This window comes from Anthonomus grandis, chromosome 4 (genome assembly GCF_022605725.1).
Source record: "Anthonomus grandis grandis chromosome 4, icAntGran1.3, whole genome shotgun sequence".
Lineage (NCBI taxonomy): Eukaryota > Metazoa > Arthropoda > Insecta > Coleoptera > Curculionidae > Anthonomus > Anthonomus grandis.
This window is the reverse complement of record NC_065549.1, coordinates 8,545,143-8,551,142: the sequence shown is the minus strand read 5'-3', so window position 1 is coordinate 8,551,142 and position 6,000 is coordinate 8,545,143. Positions and strand designations below refer to the sequence as shown.

Sequence of the window (6,000 nt, the reverse complement as noted above, 5' to 3'; positions counted from 1 at the left end):
TTACATTTTAGCATCTATTTTAATGTTATTTTCTTATTTTGTGTTTTGTTTACATGACGGAAGCCGTACGTCTTTTTGCGAATAGTAAAAGTTAAATTCAAACGAAAAGCTCCAGCGAAGAGTGACCAGGAAATGGTCCAGTGGGACGTTTTTTTTTTGTGTAGCAATAATTGCATGTCATGTCATTGTAAATATTTATTCAAAAAATATTTTGTCATTTGTACAAGGGAAAGTATGTCTGTATACAATCACATATGTAAAGTATACAAAAATATGCACTTTATTATATTTTAGTCGATTTGTATTCTTTCGGCCGATGATACTTAAAACTATCACTAATTAAAATCCATCGCAGACAGTTAAACAATGATTTTGCTTAATAAGAAGTAATCAATGTATTGTTTAAGTTCCTCGTCATTTTTTTACCACAAATTGGTTTATTTTTACGTCAATGGATGACCCTGAAGATAAACAAACACATGGTTATTTATTTAATATTATATGTACCTACTTCGGTATTTACAAAATCCCATTATGTATTTTGGAATGTTGGTATAAGGTAAGCTAAATCAATAACTCGTGTTGGGGCCCTCAGATGATTTTTTTTAATTTATAGGGCTAATTAGGGCTTTAATAGGTTTTAAGTATAAATGTTTTGGTAGTAATAATTGTAAAAAAATTACCGGTCGACGATCTGCCTGAATACTATATGTTTAAAATATTCACGTAATTGATTCACGGTATTGATCAAAATGGCGAAATCCAACATAAAAAGATGAACTTCAAACATAATACTATAGAAGAATTAAGGGTATCCTAAAAACCCAACTTAACGTAAAAATTTCAGCCATTACACCACTTGTGTACCCGTCATCCAATGAAGTTTTGGCATTAATAAATGGACACAATCTAAAATTAGAAAAACCTAATAGACAAACAAAAAAATTACCCGATATGTATGACGCTTTACACCCTAGGGCTGACATTGATTAATTATATCTACTAAGAAAGAGTAGAAGAATAGGGCTAGTATATTATTTCTATCAATGAACTTCCAATTAAGAGACTAAAAAGCAAATATATTAGAATGGTATACAGATAGATTGAAAAAATTAAAAAAACCAAGCCGAAGAGCTGAGAGTTTCACCAGTTCACCTGAAATTGAAACAAAAATGGTAGAAAAAGAAAATCTAAAGAGCAAAAAGAAACAAAAGCAAATTGCCAAATGGAAAGTAAAAGCATTACAAATAAAAATAATAAAAAAGGCTGAAAACATCTATAATACACAACAATCATGGAAGTGGCTGACTAATTCTAATTTAAAAGCAGAGAGAGAAGCAATGATAATAGCATCTCAAGAGTAAACCACAACTAACTAAATAGGGGCTAAAATTATGTGAACCGGCATTGATTCTAGATGTTAACTTTGACGTGAATATAATGAAACTATCCATCATGCAGTATGAGGATGCCAGGATATTCTAGCAAAATAGATGTGTATGAATGCCTACAATACCGTCGCATCACATCTGTAAGGAATATACGACAGAAGTTGAATGGATATGGTACGGATATACCCCAGCTGCAGTTGAAGACATATATGGGATGCCCAAGTCCAAATAGATAGCTGCAAATAAACGGGACATAATTATTACAAATAAAAAGATGAATCTTGTTTATTAACTGCTACCATCGTTCAAAAAGAACCAGAAAAAATGAATTTAGTTTAAGGACTTGCAAATTGAGGTTCAGATATCGTAGTTCCAAATACAATAAGTGCAACAGGATTGAGTTCTAAAAATACTTGCGTGGTGATCAAAAAATATAACTGGCAAACACAATCTCCAGGCACTACAAAAATCCGTTGTGTGGACCACCTTACTCTGATCTCTGAACACTGAACCCTGAGTACTCTGAGCGCCCCAAACATGAGAAATGTTTGGGGATGTGAAAAAAAAAAAATAGTAATAATAATAATAATAATAATAATAATAATAATAATAATAATAATAATAATAATAATAATAATAATAATAATAATAATAATAATAATAATAATAATAATAATAATAATAATAATAATATTGAGCTGAACTAATAGCTATTAAAATGGAAAAAGAGGAAAAAGAGGATTAATTAATTTAGAAATTACACATCAAAATCAAATTCAAAAATCTCTATCTCACATCGATCTCTGCACTGTTGACGTTAACCTGTGCGTGCTGAAGTTAGCTTCCAATGATGTGTCTAAGACAAAAAAAAATTAGATAGGCCAGAAAATGAATGGAGTTTGCTGCAATAATTGCACTTAAAGAAATCAATCAAAAACTATCAATGAACTACCTAACACATGGATTTTTGATGTCTAAAACAGAGGGTTTTGTCCAAGCGGTACAAGAGCAGGTAATTACCACAGACAAATTATATAAAATACGTTTTTAAACAGCAACTAACCTATTATCGCTACCAACTTTCTATCGAAATTATGCAACTTTTAGCAGCAGCATGCTGGTACCTGACTCCATAAGATTACACTAACAGGCATAATAACGTAGCAGCAGTTTTACATTCTCTATACTTTTTGGAGATCTGCTTAAACCATTAACTGATGCAAAAAGGGAACATAAAATTCGCCTAGGATCACAAAATATTTACGAACAAAATAGCAAACCACAAACGTCCAGATAATGTAATTCTTAATAAAAATAAGTACGCATTGTACGACATTGCAATCGCTGTGCCACTGGATAAGAATATGCAAACGGCCACAGTAGAGACAATTGACAAATTCCAACCACTGTGTCACGAACGAAAAAGAATATGGTAAAATGAAAATCCTGCAGTCTCCCTCCACTTATTTAATCAACATTTAGTTATTTAAAATTCCCTACATGTTTCGGACACAGTGGAGTCCATGATCAGGGGGTTCTAAAAGGAAATAGTTTCGAACAAACAGACACAGAAAAAACTTTAAAAAATTAATATATTTCTTTACTATTAAAAAGAATATATCAGCTGAAAGAAGTAAGTCTAGTAATTTCCATTGTAATGAACACCAACAAACTTTAAAAGAAAATTATATTAATTAGGAGCAACTCAAATCTGTAGTGTCACAATTTCAAAAAGCATTCGTGTATTCTATGGGTCACTGCATCCTAGTCCCCGAGTAATTTGTTGATTTTCGTCGTAAGACTCTATTTGATTGTCTACCAACACTACGTAATTAATGATAAGAAATTAATAAATATATTTATTTACCTACAAGTGCTTCAAATGCACTAAAATGAATTACTTAATTTTTGAAAAAAAAATTGAAACTGTAACAAATAGACCTGAAAGGATGAGCCTTAATAAAAGGCACAAACAAAAGTTTAAAATTAGTAATTAATGTTGGTCCTCAAGAAGATTAAAAAAGTGTGTCAAATATGGATGAGGATCGTCCTCTAGGTCTTTTTCCTTGGATGACGTGATTTTCCAATTATTCTGATCTTCTAGCTATGTAGCAGAAGTAACTGAGATATGCTCAACTGTCTTAGTTTAGTAGACGATTTTTGATTTTTAGTGCTGATAAAACAGAGATTTTGGTAGAGTAAACAGTCATTGGGAATATCAGAGAACTAGCCTGCATTATTTTAACTATTTTTTTAATGGTTTGATCTCTCCACATTTTTATGAGTTTAGTTGTTTCTAATCTGGCCATTGCCAATTTTCTCTTAATTTCCTCTAATCAGACTCCATCTAATCATGGTTATTAATGATCACAGGCATACTATAGCTCTAGCATACTCTACTATAGCTATCTAATTCGCTTATTATACTTATCAGTTGCTTTTGGTCTGCTGTAAAAATTAAGGTGTCGTTCATATACCTCAGGTTACTAATTTTTCTTTCTCCAATTGATATTCCACCTTCCCAATCATCAAAGACTTTTTTCATGATGTATTCGCTATATATGTTGTAAAGGAGAGGTGAGAATATGCATCCCTATCTGACACTGGCCTCTGTCTAAAAAGCTCTGTACACCATTTGTCTTGTTCTGAGCTTGGCATTATTGTGTCAATAGACTCTCTTAGTTAAAAATATCAGATGCTCTTTATAGAAGTGTTCACTTCACAGAATCTAATGCTTCCGTATAGTTCCCGAAGCCCAAATATAATTTTATGTTGTGTTTCTTCTTTTTTTTTCAATAATCTCGTATGAACTCTCTTTGTTCTTCCGATACTTTTAAAAGTAGAAATTTTCTCAAATGTTCAATAATGATGTGAGTCATGCTTTTCATGTGTGTGGTATGAGAATTACTGTTCCTGTAGTTTACACATTCCTTCGGTTATTATTTCTTATAGATCGGGATGAATATAGATTCCCATAGTTCTATTGGCGATTCGCCCGTTTCCCATATTTTAGAACATGTGCATTACATATGTACCTTAGTGTTCCATAACTTTAAGTATTGTAGCTATGATACTGTCTGCCTCAGATGCCTTCCTGTTTTTGTGTATTATAACTTTTTCTACTTCTAATTTTAAGATCTCAAGTTCCATTTCTTGTAATGTTGCTTCTTTGGATATTGTTTTCGGGCTGACTTACTTATATAAATGTTTGCAGTATTGTCTCCATACATCCACTATTATAAATAGATCTACTATAACTTTTCCTTATTCAGGGGTTAAAATTGTAAAATAATACAAAACTAAAACTATATTTATTTATTAAGATAAAATCATTGGGATTTAAATTAGCTTAAGACCTATGCACGTTTCCAAAAACCCTTAAACTACTAGAGATGTAGACAGGTAGCATTTCATGTTTTTATTTAAAAACAAGCAATCTGAGCAATCTTTTTTACAAATAGATCAATAGACAAAAAGCATACATATAAGCATTAAATAAATAAATATGTCTTTATTTGGTATCAAATGCACATTACATTACATTTGCCCAAAAAGGCGAAGCATAGCTAAAGCTACTTTTATCTCTTAACCCTAATAATAATAATTACAAATGTTTGATAAACAAGCAGTAATAATAATATAAAAATTAACCAAAGAACAAATTGGGAGAAAAAAAAAATCAATTAAATACATTTGTAAATCCGCAGAAAACAAAAAACTAATTGTGCAATTGTTCCTCCAAGAACAAAGTTTTATAATCATTTTTAAAGCGAGATATTGGAATTGAAAAATTAGGTCTAAATCGATTATAAATTGTTACGGCAATGTAAATATAACTACGTGAGAAAATGAGCTATGATGAGCTATGATGTGGCAATGTCAGAGTCTTATGTCTTATATCTCGATCATGAATCGCATTTCTTGGAATTAATTTCTCTAATAGGTATTTAGGCTTTTGGTTTTTATAGAGCCGATACATAAATGTAAGGAAATGAAACTTAAAAAGAAATGGCATTTTTAGCCATTGCAATCGATAGATATTGTATATGGACACATGATCAAATTTTCTTAAATTACACACAAATCGACCACACGTATTTTGTACACATGCAGTTTCTGCTGGGCTATTTAATCAAGACAAAGATAGTGAACGATAAAACAGTAATTTAAAATGTATAACACTTGTTAGCATAGAGCAAACGCATACGCAAATCTGCAAGATAGCACTAATATGTCCTTGGAATCTTAAAGAAGAATCAATAGTTAAACCTAGAATCTTGACGCTCTTAGCAAAAGCCAAGGGGTTATTATTATATTGAATGTATATATTTCTATCAACGTTGATTTTTATTGGCAAAAAGTAAAACGTTAATTTTATTGGCATTAATATTAAGATTGTGTTCTTTCGAGTAACGCAAGATTAAGCTTAAGTCTCTATTTATACTTTCAGAAGCCCGTTCTATGTCATCTGGATCGAAATAACGAATTAACGGAGTATCGTCAGCGTACTGGTACACCTCATTAAATTACATATTAACATTAACACCGTTAAATACATTTAAGAACCAGTCTCAGTGCTTTGTTTTGCACGTCCTCCAGTCAATCCCTA

General features: G+C 31.2%; 1 long non-coding RNA gene across 1 annotated transcript in view; it reads right to left on the bottom strand.

Annotated features, from left to right (window-relative positions):
• Positions 1–2,183: 2,183 nt before the first annotated feature.
• LOC126735765 (uncharacterized) overlaps positions 2,184–6,000 on the bottom strand; it is a 73,818-nt gene continuing 70,001 nt past the window's right edge. The window contains exon 3 of the long non-coding RNA XR_007660502.1: positions 2,184–2,247. This is a non-coding gene — a long non-coding RNA (uncharacterized LOC126735765). The remainder of the gene's footprint in view (positions 2,248–6,000) is intronic.